Source organism: Ambystoma mexicanum, chromosome 11 (genome assembly GCF_040938575.1).
Source record: "Ambystoma mexicanum isolate Mex_15411 chromosome 11, UKY_AmexF1_1, whole genome shotgun sequence".
NCBI classification, from domain to species: Eukaryota; Metazoa; Chordata; class Amphibia; order Caudata; family Ambystomatidae; genus Ambystoma; species Ambystoma mexicanum.
The window spans coordinates 1,208,800,404-1,208,819,980 of NC_090934.1; the positions used below are offsets into that span (position 1 = coordinate 1,208,800,404).

At 53.3% G+C, this 19,577-nt stretch overlaps 1 protein-coding gene across 1 annotated transcript in view; it reads left to right on the forward strand.

The window, feature by feature from the left end:
- Window positions 1–19,577, forward strand: part of LINGO1 (leucine rich repeat and Ig domain containing 1) — a 6,683,609-nt gene that overhangs the window by 1,503,913 nt on the left and 5,160,119 nt on the right. The window lies entirely within an intron of this gene.

Here is a 19,577-nt window from a genome sequence, read left to right on the forward strand (position 1 = left end):
CTGCTGGCCCAGGAACAGGATCAGATGTCGCGGAGTGTGACCCTGCATCCGTAACCACCGAAGGCGTAGCTGCCAACACTGACATCCCCATGGAGGGTACTGACCCTGGTGCAGGTGGGTGAGACAGAACAGAATCCCTCCCTGGAACACTCACCCGCGACGGCACGTAGGTCTCATCCGAATCAACACCTGAGTACAGCTCGGGGGAGGTGCAGCCAGAGACACCCCTTGAGAGCACGACCTGCAGCACTTGTGGGTTCTCCCCCACCACCACACCACGTCCCTCACTGGTGGTTGGTCGGCCCTGGGACACCTCTAAGGTCTGCACCATCTCCACAACCCCAGCAGTATCAGGTGCGTCTTCCCCTGCAAAGACATGAAAACAAAGAAATGGAAACAGGCATTAGCACCATGGCACACATTGAGGGCTGAGAAGCAAGAGAACCAGTACTTGATTGACACATGTCCCACATGACTAAAACCCTCCCATGCATGCACCCTCACTGCGTATGAAGTGCAGGCAAATGGCACACACTGATGACACCAAGATGGAAGATGAACACATTTTCTGCATGCTGTCTGGCAGTGGCATCACACATTGGCCTGTGATTGGCAGGTGAAACACACATGCCATCACACAGATGGCATGTACCATTGCTATTGAGTGAAGATGGAGAGGAGGGCAGCACCTATTCATTCAGTCCAGTTCCCGCATGTAATTGCTTTTCTAATTCTAACAGGTCAGATTTTTCACCTGGAGCTGCCAGTCTGAAATGGTCAAATTGCACAGGGACATGTGTGTACAAATGATATCCAGGTAACAAAGTCACTCCACTTTACCATACCCATGTCAGACATGTGACTAGTGGACAGCGACATGCCTAGTGAAAGTGGTGGAATGCAAACAAACTGACTGAATGAACAGTGAAAAAGAAGCAAATATGTTGTGTCAAGGTGACACTTCAAGGGCAACTGGCGTGCAGTTGTGCTAGATGTCTACTGTTGGCAGAAGGGATACTGCTATGGCCAAATGCAGCTGCGCAGGAAGGATTGCATGAAGCACATGGCTGACCCATACGACTCAGGCGCACACACTCTCACCTGGCACCCGAACAGAAGCCCTCACACACACACCAAGCACATGGATGACACACACATGCATGTGCACTCACCGGACAATGCCTCGTAATCAGCCAGATCTCCCACGCCTTGGATCTGTTCCTCCGTGACGTAGGTCCCAGCGACTGACTCATGTGGAGTGAGTTCCATGTCTACTACTGGAGACCCACCTCCAGTCACTAGAGTTGCGGCATGACTTGAGGCCAGCTTACTCTTTGCCCTGCGCTTTAGGTCATTCCAGCGCTTATAGCAATCATTGGCTGTGCGTCTCACAATTCCAAGGGCACTTACGATGTCTGCAACGGTCTGCCAGTGTGCCTGGCGTTGTGCAGGTGTGGTCTTGGATCCTGCAACAATGACCATCTCGTTGTCATGTCCGGACACATACTCGACAAGTGCATTCAGTTCGTCATCCGTGAAGCTGGGCTTCCTGGACGGGCCGGACTGTGTAGCCGTGTCTGGGGCATCAGCCTGTGCCGGACGAGCACTCTTCCTCTTCCGCTTGGAAGGTGGTGGTGATCCTGAGTGTCCTGCGCCGCTCTGGACACTAGGGGCAGGAGCCCTGGTGGACTCTGTATCAGGAGTGTGGGATTGCACACTCAGCATGGGAGTTGGTGCAGGCATTAGCTCTAGTGTGATGGTGTCAGGGGGAATGTCAGCAGCATGGACTAGGACCGACACTGTCCTGGATGGGTGTGTGGGGGCTGGGGTGGATGGAGCCGCAGCTGCCCCTGCAGCCTCTCCGCCCTGCCTACTTGGTGCAGCAGATGACCTTGCTGCCCCAGATCCGTGTGGCATGATGGCATCAACGTGCACCAGCGCACGTGTCGTAGCCCTGCTGACCTGGAAGTCAGCCCAGGAGTCAGCCAGGTCTGGTGCCACAATGGGCTGGTCCAACAAGGGCTGAGCATGGATGGTGTCAGCCACATCAGCCTCAATGGGAGGGGGGGAGGGGGGGAGGATTATGGGTGCCCGTGACTGGTCCTCCACACATGGGGGGACAGGCTCACCCTGCAAGTTACGACCACATCCCCGACCGGATCCACCACGGCCACCACTTGTGGCTCTTCCACCTTTGCCACCCTTACGGAATCCTCGCCTCCCAGCCATGGCACTGATGTTAATGTGCGTATGGGAGTGGATGTAGACTATTGTCCTGGGCAATTGGGGGTCAAAGGGGTTGGGTACCAGATGGTAATTGTACCCTAGTGCTCTAGCAAGGCTGAATGTAACCCCTGGGGAAAGATGACGGGTCACGCAACGCACAGGAGGCCCAAAAAAGGGAGATGACGTGCACGCAACCCCTCCTAGACCACCTGTGCAGAAAGAAAAACCTGCACTACGCTGTGGCACCCAGAAACACAAGAATGAACGTATGCGTGTCACACGCAGCCTAGAATGACCTCTGAAGGGGTAGGCTACACACGGGGCTATCACAGATGTTAGATACGTGCGTGACTCACCGTCTGCCAGGTAAACGAGCGTGTAAAAGGAGCACGTTTGGTTGGCAACACCCCCGCCAAAAGAAGATTTGTCCGCTGTCTGAGGAGACAGGACAACAGTAGAAGGGAACACTGTTTGAGGGAACAGGCCCAGGTAAACCAGTAAAGGAGAATACAGAGAAAAAGCTGTCAGAGGTAACAGGGAATACGAACTAGAAACGCTGTGAAGTAAATCGCGTGTGAAACGACAAGAAGTACAGAATTCACCCACTCGCTCTCCACGAAAAGCACGTACAGGGAAAACGTGTTCTACACGTACCTTTTATACAGGCCCACACGTCCAGCGTCACTTACGCGGCGTGTACGCGCTAGGGCCATTTCCACCAATTACACGCTTTGTCACTTCTGCGTGTAGGGCCATTTCCACCAATCACACGCGATTACACTCTGACGTGCAGTCTTTCCACGTGTGCTCTGTCATCACGTGCTGTGTGGGAAACACCTGTGCGGGTCACGTCACAGACGCGCTTACGCGCTGAGGGCCTTTCCTCAGTTTTCACGCTGACGTGCAGGATTTTCACGTGCAAAATCACTCCGTACCAAGCTGGCCACGCGTACGCACACGGAATACCACGCTCCTGCACGGAAGCCCGAACTACTGCCCCCCAGAGCCCGAGCACGCTCCCACCTGCTGCTGCCCGACTGCCTGCTGCCCCTGCACTGCTGGGGGGTGGGGGTGGTGGGAGACATGAGTGGGGGCCTGGTGGAGGGTGCCCCTGGTGGCTGGGGTGTGGGGGTGGTGGGAGACATGAGTGGGGGCCTGGTGGAGGCTGCCCCTGGTGGCTTGGGGGTGGGGGTGATAGGGGACATGAGTGGGGGCCTGGTGGAGGCTGCCCCTGGTGGCTGGGGGGCGGGGGTGGTGGTAGACATGGGTGGGGGCCTGGTGGAGGCTGCCCCTGGTGGCAGGGGGGTGGGGGTGATGGGGGACATGAGTGGGGGCCTGGTGGAGGGTGCCCCTGCACTGCTGGGGGGTGGGGGTGGTGGGTGACATGAGTCGGGCATGAGTGGGGGCCTGGTGGAGGGTGCCCCTGGTGGCTGGGGGGTGGGGTGATAGGGGACATGAGTGGGGGCCTGGTGGAGGGTGCCCCTGCACTGCTGGGGGGTGGGGGTGGTGGGAGACATGAGTCGGGCATGAGTGGGGGCCTGGTGGAGGGTGCCCCTGGATGGTGGGGGGTGGGGGTGGTGGGTGACATGAGCAGGTGTGCAGGGTAGTCCCCTGTTTTGTGGGCTGCCTGCAGGGGCCGTGGAGGGTGTACAGGGAACACCTGTGAGGACCCACCCAGCCTAATCGCGTGTGTAACTTCCCACGCAGCCCTGTAATACACGTACCAAGCCAAATCGCGTGTGAGAATTCCCGCGCATACCTGAAATACACGTACCCTGCTGAAGTCGCGTGTAAAACTTCCCGCGCACCCCTGAAATGCATGCGACCAGGCTATTCGCGTGTGGAACTTCCCGCGCACCCCTGAAATACACGCGCCCAGGCTATTCGCGAGTGGGACTTCCCGCGCACCCCTGAAATACACGTAGCACGCTGGGAGACATGAGTGGGGGCCTGGTGGAGGGTGCCCCTGCACTGCTGGGGGGTGGGGGTGCTGGGAGACATGGGTGGGGGCCTGGTGGAGGGTGCCCCTGGTGGCAGGGGGGTGGGGGTGATGGGGGACATGAGTGGGGGCCTGGTGGAGGGTGCCCCTGCACTGCTGGGGGGTGGGGGTGGTGGGAGACATGGATGGGGGCCTGGTGGAGGGTGCCCCTGGTGGCAGGGGGGTGGGGGTGATAGGGGACATGGGTGGGGCCTGATGGAGGGTGCCCCTGCACTGCTGGGGGGTGGGGGTGATAGGGGACATGGGTGGGGGCCTGGTGGAGGCTGCCCCTGGTGGCTGGGGGGTGGGGGTGATAGGGGACATGAGTGGGGGCCTGGTGGAGGGTGCCCCTGCACTGCTGGGGGGTGGGGGTGGTGGGAGACATGAGTCGGGCATGAGTGGGGGCCTGGTGGAGGGTGCCCCTGGATGGTGGGGGGTGGGGGTGGTGGGTGACATGAGCAGGTGTGCAGGGTAGTCCCCTGTTTTGTGGGCTGCCTGCAGGGGCCGTGGAGGGTGTACAGGGAACACCTGTGAGGACCCACCCAGCCTAATCGCGTGTGTAACTTCCCACGCAGCCCTGTAATACACGTACCAAGCCAAATCGCGTGTGAGAATTCCCGCGCATACCTGAAATACACGTACCCTGCTGAAGTCGCGTCTAAAACTTCCCGCGCACCCCTGAAATGCATGCGACCAGGCTATTCGCGTGTGGAACTTCCCGTGCACCCCTGAAATACACGTGCCCAGGCTATTCGCGAGTGGGACTTCCCGCGCACCCTTGAAATACACGTAGCACGCTGGGAGACATGAGTGGGGGCCTGGTGGAGGGTGCCCCTGCACTGCTGGGGGGTGGGGGTGCTGGGAGACATGGGTGGGGGCCTGGTGGAGGGTGCCCCTGGTGGCAGGGGGGTGGGGGTGATGGGGGACATGAGTGGGGGCCTGGTGGAGGGTGCCCCTGCACTGCTGGGGGGTGGGGGTGGTGGGAGACATGGATGGGGGCCTGGTGGAGGGTGCCCCTGGTGGCAGGGGGGTGGGGGTGATAGGGGACATGGGTGGGGGCCTAATGGAGGGTGCCCCTGCACTGCTGGGGGGTGGGGGTGATGGGGGACATGGGTGGGGGCCTGGTGGAGGCTGCCCCTGGTGGCTGGGGGGTGGGGGTGATAGGGGACATGAGTGGGGGCCTGGTGGAGGGTGCCCCTGCACTGCTGGGGGGTAGGGGTGGTGGGAGACATGAGTCGGGCATGAGTGGGGGCCTGGTGGAGGGTGCCCCTGGATGGTGGGGGGTGGGGGTGGTGGGTGACATGAGCAGGTGTGCAGGGTAGTCCCCTGTTTTGTGGGCTGCCTGCAGGGGCCGTGGAGGGTGTACAGGGAACACCTGTGAGGACCCACCCAGCCTAATCGCGTGTGTAACTTCCCACGCAGCCCTGTAATACACGTACCAAGCCAAATCGCGTGTGAGAATTCCCGCGCATACCTGAAATACACGTACCCTGCTGAAGTCGCGTGTAAAACTTCCCGCGCACCCCTGAAATGCATGCGACCAGGCTATTCGCGTGTGGAACTTCCCGCGCACCCCTGAAATACACGCGCCCAGGCTATTCGCGAGTGGGACTTCACGCGCACCCCTGAAATACACGTAGCACGCTGGGAGACATGAGTGGGGGCCTGGTGGAGGGTGCCCCTGCACTGCTGGGGGGTGGGGGTGCTGGGAGACATGGGTGGGGGCCTGGTGGAGGGTGCCCCTGGTGGCAGGGGGGTGGGGGTGATGGGGGACATGAGTGGGGGCCTGGTGGAGGGTGCCCCTGCACTGCTGGGGGGTGGGGGTGGTGGGAGACATGGATGGGGGCCTGGTGGAGGGTGCCCCTGGTGGCAGGGGGGTGGGGGTGATAGGGGACATGGGTGGGGGCCTGATGGAGGGTGCCCCTGCACTGCTGGGGGGTGGGGGTGATAGGGGACATGGGTGGGGGCCTGGTGGAGGCTGCCCCTGGTGGCTGGGGGGTGGGGGTGATAGGGGACATGAGTGGGGGCCTGGTGGAGGGTGCCCCTGCACTGCTGGGGGGTGGGGGTGGTGGGAGACATGAGTCGGGCATGAGTGGGGGCCTGGTGGAGGGTGCCCCTGGATGGTGGGGGGTGGGGGTGGTGGGTGACATGAGCAGGTGTGCAGGGTAGTCCCCTGTTTTGTGGGCTGCCTGCAGGGGCCGTGGAGGGTGTACAGGGAACACCTGTGAGGACCCACCCAGCCTAATCGCGTGTGTAACTTCCCACGCAGCCCTGTAATACACGTACCAAGCCAAATCGCGTGTGAGAATTCCCGCGCATACCTGAAATACACGTACCCTGCTGAAGTCGCGTGTAAAACTTCCCGCGCACCCCTGAAATGCATGCGACCAGGCTATTCGCGTGTGGAACTTCCCGCGCACCCCTGAAATACACGCGCCCAGGCTATTCGCGAGTGGGACTTCCCGCGCACCCCTGAAATACACGTAGCACGCTGGGAGACATGAGTGGGGGCCTGGTGGAGGGTGCCCCTGCACTGCTGGGGGGTGGGGGTGCTGGGAGACATGGGTGGGGGCCTGGTGGAGGGTGCCCCTGGTGGCAGGGGGGTGGGGGTGATGGGGGACATGAGTGGGGGCCTGGTGGAGGGTGCCCCTGCACTGCTGGGGGGTGGGGGTGGTGGGAGACATGGATGGGGGCCTGGTGGAGGGTGCCCCTGGTGGCAGGGGGGTGGGGGTGATAGGGGACATGGGTGGGGGCCTGATGGAGGGTGCCCCTGCACTGCTGGGGGGTGGGGGTGATAGGGGACATGGGTGGGCCTGGTGGAGGCTGCCCCTGGTGGCTGGGGGGTGGGGGTGATAGGGGACATGAGTGGGGGCCTGGTGGAGGGTGCCCCTGGTGGCTGGGGGATGGGGGTGCAGGGAGACATGAGTGGGGGCCTGGTGGAGGCTGCCCCTGGTGGCTGGGGGGTGGGGGTGCAGGGGGACATGGGTGGGGGCCTGGTGGAGGCTGCCCCTGGTGGCTGGGGGGCGGGGGTGGTGGTAGACATGGGTGGGGGCCTGGTGGAGGCTGCCCCTGGTGGCTGGGGGGTGGGGGTGGTGGTAGACATGGGTGGGGGCCTGGTGGAGGGTGCCCCTGGTGGCTGGGGGGTGGGGGTGCAGGGGGACATGAGCAGGTGTGCAGGGTAGTCCCCTGTTTTGTGTGCTGCCTGCAGGGGCCGTGGAGGGTGTACAGGGAACACCTGTGAGGACCCACCCAGCCTAATCACGTGTGTAACTTCCCACGCACCCCTGTAATACACGTACCAAGCCAAATCGCGTGTGAGAATTCCCGCGCATACCTGAAATACACGTACCCTGCTGAAGTCGCGTGTAAAACTTCCCGCGCACCCCTGAAATGCATGCGCCCAGGCTATTCGCGTGTGGAACTTCCCGCGCACCCCTGAAATGCATGCGCCCAGGCTATTCGCGTGTGGAACTTCCCGCGCACCCCTGAAATACACGCGCCCAGGCTATTCGCGAGTGGGACTTCCCGCGCACCCCTGAAATACACTTAGCACGCTGGGAGACATGAGTGGGGGCCTGGTGGAGGGTGCCCCTGCACTGCTGGGGGGTGGGGGTGGGGTGGTAGACATGAGTGGGGGCCTGGTGGAGGCTGCCCCTGGTGGCTGGGGGATGGGGGTGCAGGGAGACATGAGTGGGGGCCTGGTGGAGGCTGCCCCTGGTGGCTGGGGGGTGGGGGTGCAGGGGGACATGGGTGGGGGCCTGGTGGAGGCTGCCCCTGGTGGCTGGGGGGCGGGGGTGGTGGTAGACATGGGTGGGGGCCTGGTGGAGGCTGCCCCTGGTGGCTGGGGGGTGGGGGTGGTGGTAGACATGGGTGGGGGCCTGGTGGAGGGTGCCCCTGGTGGCTGGGGGGTGGGGGTGCAGGGGGACATGAGCAGGTGTGCAGGGTAGTCCCCTGTTTTGTGTGCTGCCTGCAGGGGCCGTGGAGGGTGTACAGGGAACACCTGTGAGGACCCACCCAGCCTAATCGCTTGTGTAACTTCCCACGCACCCCTGTAATACACGTACCCAGCCAAATCGCGTGTGATAATTCCCGCGCACCCCTGTAATTCACGTACCTGGCCAAATCGCGTGTGATAATTCCAGCGCACCCCTGTAATACACGTACCCAGCCAAATCGCGTGTAAAACTTCCCGTGTACCCCTGTAATACACCTACCCAGCCAAATCGCGTGTGATAATTCCCGCGTACCCCTGTAATACACGTGCCCTGGCTAATCGCGTGTAAAACTTCACGCGTACCCCTCTAATACACGTACCCTGGCCAATTGCGTGTTAAACTTCCCGCGTACCCCTGTAATACACGTACCCTGGCTAATCGCGTGTAAAACTTCCCGCGTACCCCTGATATGAACGTTACCCGCTTTGCGTTCCTTGTTTGGCAGCCCTGTAAACTGGTCCAGGGTTAGCGCAGCCCTTTGCGATGATTTAGCGATTTTGATGGCTTTTCCTTGCGCGAGGGCGTTCTTGGGGGCGTTACTGGCGCTGCTGCAGGGTCGCTGCGATACTCTGCGCCACGGCTGGTTTGGGAGCCTAAAATCCATGAATACGCTGTGCGCGGAAATCGGTTTTAGCGCACGTGCCTGGCGCAGACAATCGCACGCGGACACTCTGCGCCAGCCGCTTGCGACACTTTTCTGCGAAATTCTATGAATTACCCTCTAAATCTTCACAAGTCAATAATAAAAAAAATACTCTTAACTAATTCTCTCATTCAAATCAACAGTTATCATACTCTCAGTCAAACTGATTCAAACACATACAATCCAACATGTTTATTTCCTCACAGCCAATTTATACAATAAAATCAGGGAAATTCATCAGGAATGCCCTGTCTGTTCTTTGTCAGCACTATACACAATCAAAAGGTCCTCAGTTGGACTTTTTAGTTCTGAGACCGGAGAACCGATAAGGACCAATTGTGAATCCAAAGACGTGTTCATATGAATTGCTGGGCTCTGGGAGGACAACAGTATCCCTTCCTGAAATATAAAAAGAACATAGGTATAAGTAAACCATATTTTCTTGAAAGGAATTCATAATTCCAAACTGGCCAATCTTTGGAAAATGGAAAAAGTGTTACAAATACACCATAACCTGCATCGGATAAAACCTAACAGTTCAAATCTTCAACCTCAGTTTCTTTCTCTTCTGACAGCTTCTGTGGCATGAGGTAATTCACAGAGACTTTCGATTGGGCAATCTTCTTTCGCCGGACCACTCTGTTACTTGGTATCTTTAAATTACAGTTCTTTTCAATGCTTTTATTTCCCTCGCGTCTCATCAGCACACGCACCACCTTTATTTGTTGGATACTGTTGCCGTCAAGTTTCATTTAACACAGACAGGACTTTCATTGCTCTCATTAACTCACCAGTTGTGTTCATTCATTTTTGTCTTATGGGGCTTTGATCATGAAGTCAAGGCTGATACCACAACTGCTGCTGCACCTCCCCAACTCTGCCGTTCTCCTGAGATATCCTTGAAAAGAAGTTTGCCTCTTCCCTCCAGCTGGGCTACCTTGTGCAACCTCAAATGCCTTTCCAAGGGAAAGATGTTCCACCGGGGTGTCCAATGCTTCTCCGTACATCTATTCCGCCCCTAGGCCTGTCGCTCTGCTCAGCCTTGTTCGCTGCTGCCCTGGAAGAACTGCTCCTTTTCGTGCATCACCTTGCCCATACTCTGTCTCAGTGTTCCACCTTTTAACCATGTGGGTAGAGCTAATAGTTACCAGGTGTTTGTAATTAAGATCAAGTGCTGACCCTGCCTGATCCAATATACTTCATGGGTGGTGCTCCTTTCAGCCTCAGATCTCTTCTTCCGCGGCTCAGTGTTTATGTAGAAAAGGGGGGTATGGGAAGTTGGAATGTCCAGTAAAATAGGATGGGACAGGGGTATTTGGAAAGAGGGGATACCATGTCTCACCATTGGCCGTTCCACCAAACCTCCCCGAGCACCTGACACTCTGTTGATCCTCCCGCACTTGTCCATCCCCAGGGTCTGGATCCAACAGCGAAGGCCGTGCCCTGGCCACCTAAGTAAGGGATTCCTGCGGTCAAGGCAGTGAAACACTGTCTGGTTTTTCACAGTTGCTTCAATTACATCTTTAATCTTTAGATATCCATACATCGAGTTCAGTGCATCCACATATCTTCTCTTATTAGTGGCGTCACTTTACATCTGTCGGACTTGACTTATATTTCTTCTATATCCATTTGTGTCTGCAGGCTCATGTATACCACATCAGTTTGAGGGCAAATTTGGTATGGTTGTCTGAGCGCATAACATCTCTCATAACTTCAATGTGGTATTGGGATGATACCAGGTGTCAAACACAGTGGGCCTCATTACAAGGTTGCCAGTCTGGTAAAACCTGTAATACTCTGGTCCGGTAAACAATGCCGGTACAGTCATACCGGCATTGTTTACCGGACCAGAGTATTATGAGCTGCGATCCCGCTGTGACTGGGCTCCTCCATGCTGGTATGAGCGTGGACACGCGGAGGCTGTGCCTGTAACACCGGCATGCTGCTGTGAAGTGCACATTAAGTGTCGCACAGACATGTAAATACCAGCACTGAGATGCCGGTAATGATGGATACCTTGATGCCGTTAACACCGGAATCACGGGGCAGGCCTTAATAGCAATATGCTGTGTAGAAACCTGCCACAAGTGCACACTATCAGCACAGGTGGAGCCAATGGAGTCTGGCACAGCACAAAAGGAGCACTCCCACACACCACACCCCTCCCGAATCCACAATGCTACCATTGGCAGTTGCAATACTGGGGCTGGAGGACATGCCTGCATTGCTACTCCTTGAACAGGCAGTGAACCAGAGAATGCAGCAGAGGCACAGGCGGAGAAGGAGGGCGAGACTGGGACAGCACATACCAATAGCACAGGCAGTTGTACCCTGCAGGCAGCCACCAATCCCTTGCCAAAGGGCCAGTCCATTTCACCTAACCCCTGCACAGATCCACACCCTGTACCTCCTGGGCAGGGACACCATCACCACAATAGTGGACCTCATCCATGATGACCTTGTGTGTCTTATCAACATCCGGACAGCCACCTCCCCCCTTGCTGAAAGTAGTGTCTGTGCTACACTTCCTTGCCACAGGCACCTCCCAGAACACAGTGGGGCAGCTGCATGGAATCTCACAACCCTGTTTCTCAACCAGGTGGTAGATGCACTCCTGAAACACGCCAGGGACCACATCAAGCTACCACAGACCACAGAGGAGGTGAATGCAACCAAAATGCCAAACGTCATTGGTGCCATCAACTGCACCCATGTAGAGCTGGTAGTCCAGCATGTGTGGAGGTAGTGTACCGCAACAGGAAGCTCTAGCATTCTCTGAATGTCCAGATAGTGTGCGATGCAAGCAAAATTATAACGCATTGCTGTGCAAGATTTCCAGGCTCCACACATGATGCCATGGTGCTGCGCAACTCCACGCTTCCCCGCTACATGGAATGACACACTACACAACGTACCTGGCTACTGGGTAAGTCTAACCACAGGGACATGAGGGGCGTTGATTTGGGAGGGGCACAAACACAGGCAACCTGACTGCTGGCTGGGCCATGAGGGGTGTTTATTGGGGGGGGGGACACAAGCACGGAAGACCTGACTGCTGGCTGGACCATGAGGGCCGCAGGAACATAGCACTGGATGGCCTGCATGACCAACATAAGTGCCCACCACATGCATGAATCCATAATCACCCCAGAAAATAGGTGTGAGCATTAATATGGATTCAAGTGCAGATAGACTGCGTTGGGCTATAGAAGTCAAAATTGCATGAGGGACCACACTTACACACTTCTACATCCCAAACCTGCACAACAGCATGTCACACACGAAACAAGATCACATACTGCATCCTGGGTGCCTACAACTGTGCCTCTAGTGAATTCAACAGAATGTGGGACACATCCAATGGATGAACATGTGGCATGCCTAAACAGCTGTGCGTACATGGAAGCAATATACACAGTGCCCACACCAGCACATCCATCAGGGACATCATTAGACATGAACCACAGGTACCACAATGCACCACCCTGCACTCACAATGCATGAAATACATGAGCGCAGCAAAGTAAATCAGGGATCAATGTGCCATGCCTGAGCTTAACCCAACTGCCACACAGAGAAATCTCAGTCACTGCACCCACCACACAGATACACCACAGAGCAGTCTACCTGTCCAGACACCCTATGGGACACTTCAAATGCAATGGGTCAAGCATGGAAATTATTGCAATCATCAATCAGTTACCACCACTATCATATGACTGAGTGGTGCAGGATTCATCCACATTACCTCATATCCACCATGCCAGTTCCCACCAAGCCTTACCACAGAAACGTTACCCTTCACCGGTGGACCATACCACCAATGTGAATGTGCCTTAGTCATATGATGGAAGGCATTGATGGACATGTACATGATGAGATCAAGCAGTCAAAGGCATGATTTGGAAACCACTGTGTATCATGAAGCACATTGGGTATTTGTGTCATGATGCACTGTACATGTATAGTCCATTTTTACTGGCAACACATGTATCAGATGTGAGGACATCATGGACCTTTTGCCTTCATTTGTGTGAGTGCTGTTTCTGATGGAAGGGTCCCTGAGACATGACCAGCGACCCATCCCCCCAAACCATAGGTCATCCCTAAGAACACTTACCTGGGTCTTTCAATAAGGAACATGTCAAGTGCAGTCATGAATGATCTATTGCATGTAATCATGAACACTGTACAGGCAGTACACTTACTATTGCTCCCATGCAGGTAATGCTGGATATCCCCTGAAGCCAAGGCTCTTGACCCCCATCAGGCAACCAGTCAACAGGCACGAAGAGGACTACAACCGTGCACATGCATGCACTCGTGTCACGATTGAGCAGGCTTTTGGGCTGTTGAAGGCCCGGTTTAGTTGCCTCAGCAAGTCTTTTGGGGCACTCATTTACGGGCCGGAGAAGGTGGGCAAGATAGTGTTGGTATGTGCCATGCTGCACAACATGTGCATCCGGCGCAACGTACCCCTGCCCCCTGACATGGACCTGATGCCACCTGAAGATGAGGATGGGGAAGATGCTGGATATCTCCTGTGGAACTATGTGCATGAAGGATGTACAGCATGCCAAGATTTGATTGCACAATAATTTTGATGGACTGGGCTACAAAAGGCACTGGAAATGGGGCACACTGGGCACTGGACAAAATTAAATTGACACACACTCAAGAAGCAATGTGCAGTCATGTGTTTACCTTACTCACACCTGCTGTGTTGAACAGAAATTAACTATGTACATATTGCAATTGCTGAACGTGCACCACTATCCTGAAAAATGTACCCCACTACCCCCAACCCCACTAGCCCCAAGACCACTACCCCCAACCCCACTACACCAACACCACACTCTATGCCCTCACACCCAATACCCCAACACCCAATACCCCCAACCCCATCAACCCAAAACCCAACAACCCCACGCCCCCAAAACTGCCCCCACCACAACTTCATGACTACTCCCTCCCAACATGCACATGTGAGTAGAACTACTAATGCCCCCTTTTCGGGGATGCTGGTGCCTGCGGCATCAAGGATGCCGGTGTCGGAGGTTTGGGGGGCCTTACCAGCATGCCGGTGCAACTGTTACCGGCATGCCGGAATGCACGTGCACGCTGACTCGGAATCTACCGTAGATTCCGGCAGCAGTGCTACATGGACATGGTTGCACCGGCATGCCGGTAATCTTGTTTTTTTGCCGGCAAACTTGTAGTGAGGCCATGTGCCTTTTTACTGTTATTCCAGTATGACAGAGGTGAGGGGGTGGGCTCTATAAATGACATGTATATCTGCCTCTCTACACTACCCTGACTCAAAGCAAAGTCCCTACCCTGCATGCAAGCACAGTGATTCCAACCCGTGGGAAACAAGGTAACAGAGATGGCGGGAGACCTGGTAGGGTAACAGGAGAAAGAGTATTGCCAGACTACTCATCCCAGTGAATGGCCAAATATCAAGAGTGCAAATAATTTATAGAGCCAAATATTAATAAGAGTGAGAATCATTAAAGGACTCAGCATACTCATCCCAGTGAACAGCCAAATATTAAGAAGAGTAAGAATCATTCAGGGACTCACCCTACTCATCCCTGTTAATGGCCAAACACTAAAAAGGGTGAAACCCATCTTAGAACCCATCCAACTTGTCTCAGTGATACAAGAGAGAATCAACAAACTGAGAATCATTACAGAACTACATGTTCTCATCTCAACAATACACAAAGTGGCCAAGAGAATTGGTATAACCATTATAACTCTTGGGTCTACTATGCATGCCCTAAAGACAGATTTCCACAGAAACTTCAGAAAAACCTAGTTAGAGAGATTCAAAAGTCAAGAACACAGAGGGGGAGAAGTTTTCAAAGAGACAAGAAAGAGAAACCGGAGACATGGAACAGTTCTCCGGATGAGCTGTATAATCTAATCCAAAAGATAGCCAGCAACTATCTAAAATTGATGTACTGAGGCTGGGGAAGCCTATCCAGGAAAATTCTCTTGGGCTTTTGTTGTTTTGTCTTAGTGGTAGAGTCAGTGTAGTTTAGTTTTTGGACAGAGGATAGACCATTTACTTTGGACTTTATACTTCAATACAAGCACCCTAGTTGTTTCTGGTATGCAGGGAAATCCTTAGATTAGGAATAGTGAGGCATTTTTTACTTAATATTACTGGTCTGCCTCCTTCTGACCTACCACAATGAGGTCAAGAGAGTGGGAATGGGAAGGAAGGGTGTCAGTGGTAAAAGAAGTATTGTTAGAGACAGATTGTGCATTCCAAAGAGCAATTTAAAGAGAGTGAGATGGAGAAGCATACTGACGTTGAATCTGTGAAGTAGAGAGGTGCTGGGGGTAAATGTGAGAAGATGAAATTTGATGAAAGTAAGGGTTGGAGGTTTTGTGAATAGAGAAAGTAGGTGAGCCAGAAAGGGGGGGGGTCGCGTTGAGGACAAAAGATGATAGGGATAGGAAGAGAATCAAAATGGTTTGGAGCAGAGGACAATGAAGAAAGAAGTAGAAGAGAAAGGAAGAGATAGTAAGAGCAGTGCATGGTGAGGGCGGGGTTTAGCAAAGATGTAATTGGTACTCACAAGCAAGTAGCAGGACACAGCAAAGCAATATCTCAAAGGAGGAAAGGCCAGAGGAAAGGCTGCAGGTTGTCCCTTAGCTGTTTGCCCTTTGCTAGGTCGCCCGGGACTGAGTCGCCTCAAAGCAAGGAGTCAAGTACTGGAACTCTTGAGGAGCATCCAATGGCAGGAGGAGAGGCGGGACCACCAGCCTGTGGCTACAGAGAAGGGCAGGCTGGGAGATGCAGTTTTGGCCGAGGCACCCTGTTCATCACTTGATGGTGGTGCCTGGGCCTCTGCAGCCACCTCTACAGGCAGCCTCAGACAGAAGGAATGAGAGCCTCTAGTGCTGTTGTGGTGAGCTCTGTGTTGCTCTCAACCCAGGTGAAGACCCTTTTGGAGGTGGAAAGACCTTTCAAAGATGCAGGTTTTGGGGTTTGAGGTCACATAATCAGTCCGTAGATCGATCCAGAATGCTTAATGTAGGTCCCCTGACCTATGCAGGCAGACTCAGGTAGATGGAAAGAGTGCCTCTGGTGCTATTGCAAAGAGCTCCAAGTTCGTCATAGCCCAGTTGAACCCCCATGTGTTATAGACAGCAATTGCCTGACCTTGCCTGACCATTGTATTGGTGTTCTGGGACACGCAGGTATACTGCTCGGGTTTTTTTACTCTCATAGCAGGCTGTCCGTGTGAAAGTGTTTGTGTTATGCGGGGGTAGAGTTCCTAAATATCCTACGTGGTAGGATGGGTAACGGTGTTACAGTGAAGGGGATACAGAGTCTCACCATCAGGTGTCCCACTCCCACTCCCCAAAGACTCCTCACGAAGGTGATCCTCCCGCACTGGTCCACCCCCGGGAACTGGACCCAAAAGTGATGGCCGTGTCCTGGACACCTCGATGACAGATCCCCGGGGACGAGTGGGTGAGACACCTTCTGGTTTCTCACACAAGGTTATAAAATAACGCTTGACAAGGAGGCCTATTCGAAGTGGATATTCACACAAGACACAACAATCTGGGAGGGCAACAGTCTGTTTAAAAGACCTGCATGCAGAGGCTGTCCAGCACCTTAGGCAGAGGCTTTGGGGCCTTCCTGCACTGCCAAGGTGTGTTCAAGCAATACCTACAGCAGCAGGAGAGCAATCGCTCTTCCAATGTCAAGGCTCTGGAGCAGGCACAACGTTGTTACATCACCAGTATATTTTCGATTAGCTTTTTGTTTCTATCAAAACATTCATCAAAATATAAAGGTGGCGGTGGGTGGGTAAGGGGACATAAGGGGGTGGGAATTAGGAGGTCAATAATTGGAGAGGGGGAACCCCCCAAGCATTTAAAACAATCCAATTAGTGTTTTCATTCAAAGATTTTCAACAAAAAACGAATCAGAAAAATAATTGGGGTTGAAAGAACACAGAACCCAGGATCTTTATGGGATTATAATTGTGGTGTGGGAGGTTAGAATACTCTTGGCCTGAAGCTGGGCTCTTCTGGGAGTTAATTTGCATAACTCAGTCTTGTTCTCCCTTTTCAAGCTAGGCTGCAGTTTCCTTTCTCTGTTAATAGGACGTGCCAGAATAATATTAGGTTCAAAAGGGAGGTTGTGTTTTTTTTTCTTTTGCATTTTAATGCAGTTGCAGCATCAATGTTGTGTTGTATGTCATTTTTTTTCTCTACTCATACTATACTGCTCGCAAGCACCCCGGACGTCTGAAGTGGGGGATATTGTTTACAGGCATTAAGGTTGTTTAGGGCCCCTTCGTACAGCACCAATCCTGGTGTAGTCTTAAGAGGTGGCTTCACCAAGAAGCATCGACAAAGCCAACAGTTATGGATTGTGTCTAAGGATTGGAGAGGCATTTGCAAAGAACTGACGTGAAAAGCCCAGGTACTCACCTTATTTTCCAACTGCTGTCCATACGACGTATGTAAATGTGGTAGTATAAGGGTGTGAGTGCATGGCCCTTTGATGGCAATACCTGGAAATGATGTTAGGACCAGGAGAAAGGATGCCAATTACAGTTGTATTATAACAATGCATGCCATCTCTTGTTCTTTGACATGTTAATGTCTGGGGTAATCATTTCACGATGATCCCCATATGATGGCAACATCAGACGAGCAGTATAAGTGATTGGTCATATAATGCCATTGCTTACCAAATGCCTATACAGGAGCCAAAAACTGCTGGTTTTACCAATGCTTGTTCTCCCTTGTCTTTTAAGTACTTCCCGTCCTGCATTGCTAAAGTTATGCTATGCAGACAGAGTTTTGTACAAGGTGATGTTGACCCAATGCTGGCATCTGAGAGCTAGGAAACCTATCTAAGGCAGCATGTTGTATATTGAACTGAAAGAGAGAAAGGTTTGTCACTTTTTCCTAAAACATATCTGTTAACAATCTGAATGCAAATGCAGTCGGGTCTATTAGAGGGCTCGAAGTTAGTACAGGGAAAATCCACTTGTCTGTTTGCAGTTCATAGCAGAGAATTGTAGGTTTCGGGCGCGCGCAGGCAATATGCGGGAGTAGAGTGGGGACCTCTCTGCTATGAAGGGGGCGTGCTTGACAATGCACAGATAACACAAACCCTGAAATTAAAGTTGCCGACGGAGAGGGAGCCATTGCAGCGTGTGAAGTGCTATGCTGGTCGAGGCAGAGCAAGGCTGATTTGATTGAGAATGTTTTCCTGCAAGGTCCTTTCTTACATTTACAGTTAAGTTTATATTCTTACTCCTTTATGCTACGATTGGATGCAAGATTTACTATGATCCCTTTAACACCTTGTATGATTTGATTTAAATAAAACCTTTCTAAACTAAAAAAAAGAACAAAAATGAAGTAAATGGGAAGCTGAAGCATGCACGCTTTGCAGACAGTCGGCATATTTGGGAAGACTCATGCATGTTCCTTTGCCATAATGCAATCTGGATCTGATGAGGGTTAAAGTGGCCAAGAGCCTTCAGCCCTTTTCAAGTCTTTTGGACACACTACTACGGGTTCTCAGAAAGAACCAGCGAAGATGCAGCACGCTGCTCAATTGAAGGAGACCTTTCTGTCCAAGACAAAATCCTGGTCCTTGACTAACTCCTTTCTAGTAGGGGGGGTTATAAATAATTTGTCCAGAGTTCTGAGATGATGGGAAAAGCCTTGGGGCCGAAGGCTATGTCCTCAATCTTGCTTGGATTAAGCTTCGGATGGTTTTTCAACATGAAGATAACAACATGGAGGAGAAACATCTTCATGTAAATCTCTGTGTGTGCCCACCTCTATCTCCACCCCAATGGAGCAGTTCAGGAATGAGGGTCATTGACAGATCAGTATTGACTCCCGGTTCTGGGGTTACCGAGGATTATGCACACCTGGGCTAAGGTACATTGTCAGAATTGCGACAATTGCAACTGCAAGGATTTTTTTCCGTTTGAGGCTAAGCAACATTGTCTAAAGATTTGATTTTGTTGTCCTGGAATAATATTTTTCGGGGACCCTGAAACATGTATAAGAGGTGCGGAATGATTTGCATTGGCAGAGCTGTATGTAGGTGGGGCAGTATGGGAAGAGCAGGCACACGTGTAAGTTTAAATTTGAAGTGCTCTGGGGGACATTGAGCGCTAGTCCTTTTTTGGGGTTGTAGTCTACAGTATCCTGGGGCTGCAGAAGAACAAAGTTCTCTCGGGGGATCCCAACTAGGCCTTGGATGGGGGCCCAGTGGTTGAATACCAGGAGGTACGACCGGTTCAGCAAGAGTGCCTAGAACGAGCCACGTGCCTGTCCCAAATCACGCGGTTACATTTCACTGGCAGTTTTATTTGCCATGCCCTTCAGACCATCCAGCTTATAGCGATTGTGCGAACACCACAAAATGTTCATTGTTAAAGGCGCCGCACAATTTTTGAAATGCTGCTAAACAGGGTGCAAAGTATAGTATTTCGCCCATCTGCTACTTATTATAATTACTCTGAATTGCGTTTCAGTTTCTAATATCTGGGGCCAATAGCACCAGTGGGACAAAGCTCAATGATGGGGATCTCCCTTTATAAGAGTTTGATTCCAATCTGGAGGGGCAATAGAGCATAAGAAATGGAATTCTGAAATCTATGCCACAATATCAGGGTCTGCAACCTGTGTTCAACACTGGGCTCTGGACTCCACTGGGGGTTCTGCTTCT